General features: G+C 38.4%; 1 non-coding gene across 1 annotated transcript; it reads left to right on the top strand.

The window, feature by feature from the left end:
• Positions 1-1,082: 1,082 nt before the first annotated feature.
• On the top strand, positions 1,083-1,190 carry LOC127741806 (small nucleolar RNA R71). The gene has a single exon (XR_008003011.1). It is a non-coding gene; the product is annotated as a small nucleolar RNA R71 (small nucleolar RNA).
• The last annotated feature ends 735 nt before the right edge of the window (positions 1,191-1,925 follow it).

Genomic DNA, 1,925 nt, shown 5'->3' with positions numbered 1-1,925 from the left:
CAAGGTATTAAGAACTTTCCGGGATCCAGTTTTTTTTGAGGTAATATTTGCTGAATCCATGTATTCAGTTCATTGATGAGTAATAGAGGTTCATCCTCCCAAGTCTCATTACCAAATAACTCGGCATTCAAATTCATGATTGCTTCATCAGAGCTCATGAATGACAATAGTAAGTTCAGTGAAATTTCTATGGTCTCTGTGTGAGCCTCAGATTCCTTTGGTTCCTTATTAGGGAACTCCTTATTGGTCAGTGGACGTCCAGCAGGGTCTTCCTCACTGGAAATCACTGCCTTTTTACTCTCTCCAGGTTTGGCCACTTTGGATATGGTTATGGCCTTGCACTCTCTTTTGGGATTCTCTTCTGTGTTGCTTGGGAGAGTACTAGGAGGAGTTTCAGTAACTCTTTTACTCAGCTGACCCACTTGTACCTCCAAATTTTTTATGGAAGACCTTGTTTCATTCATAAAACTGAGTGTGATTTTAGATAGATCATAGACTATGTTTGCCAAGCCAGAGAGGCTCTGCTCAGAATTTTCTATCTGTTGCTAAGAAAATAATGGAAAAGGTTTGCTATTGCCAAACTTATTTCTCTCACCATTATTGTTGTTGAAGCTTTGTTGAGGCTTCTATTTGTCCTTCCATGAGAAATTTGAATGGTTTCTCCATGAAGGATTATAGGTGTTTCTATAGGATTCTCCCATGTAATTCACCTCTTCCATTGCAGAATTCTCAGGATCATAAGCTTCTCCTTCAAAGGAGGCTTCTTTAGCACTGCTGGATGCAGCTTACAATCCAGTCAGGTTCTGAGAAATCATATTGACTTACTGAGTCAATATTTTGTTCTGAGCCAATATGGCATTCAGAGTATCAATCTCAAGAACTCCTTTCTTCTGAGTCATCCCATTATTCACAGCATTTCTTTTAGAAGTGTACATGATTTAGTTATTTACAACCATCTCAATGAGTTTTTGGGCTTCTGCAGGGGTTTTCAGATGAAGAGATCCACCAACAGAATGGTCCAATGACATCTTATATAATTTAGACAGACCATCATAGAATATACATATGATGCTTCATTCTGGAAGCATGTTAGAAGGACACCTTTTGGTTAATTGCTTGTATCTTTCCCAAGCTTCATAGAGGGATTCACCTTTCTTATATTTGAAGGTTTGGACTTCCACTCTAAGCTTGTTCATCTTTTAAGGTGGAAAGAATTTGGTCAAGAAAGCATTGACCAACTTGTCCCAAGAGTTTAGGCTTTCTCTAGGTTGTAAGTCCAATCATATCCTAACTCTGTCTCTTATAGCAAAGGAGAAAAGCATGAGTCTGTAGACCTCGAAATCAACCCCATTGGTCTTAACAGTATCACAAATTTGCAAGAATTTAGCTAAGAACTGATGAGGATCTTCCGAAGGAAGTCCATAAAACTTGCAATTCTGCTGCATTAGAGAAACTAATTGTGGCTTAAGCTCAAAGTTGTTTGCTCCAATGGCAGGAATTGAGATGCTTCTTCCATAGAAGTTGGAAGTTGGTGCAGTATAGTCACCAAACATCTTCCTTGCATCTCTAGCATTGTTGTTGGGTTCGGCTGTCATGTCTGCTTCTTTTTTTAAAATTCTCTGTAAGGTCCTCTCCGGAGTGTTGTGCTTTAGCTTCTCTTAACTTCTTTTTCTTCAGAGTCCTTTCAGGTTCAGGATCAGCTTCAATAAGAATATTCTTATCCCTATTTTTGCTCATATGAAAAAGAAAAGAACAAAAGGGAGTAGTGGAATCCTCTATGTCACAGTATAGAGACTCCTTGATGTGTCAGAGAAAAATGAGTAGAAGAATGAGAAGAGAGAGGAAGTGAGTTCGAAAAAAAAATTTGATGAGTGGAGGGGGAATGTTAGCAATTAAATAAAATAAATAGAAAGAGATGAGAGAGA

Source organism: Arachis duranensis, chromosome 9, assembly GCF_000817695.3.
Source record: "Arachis duranensis cultivar V14167 chromosome 9, aradu.V14167.gnm2.J7QH, whole genome shotgun sequence".
Lineage (NCBI taxonomy): Eukaryota > Viridiplantae > Streptophyta > Magnoliopsida > Fabales > Fabaceae > Arachis > Arachis duranensis.
Note: the sequence above shows the minus strand (reverse complement) of the source record. Positions and strands in the feature narration are given on the sequence as shown.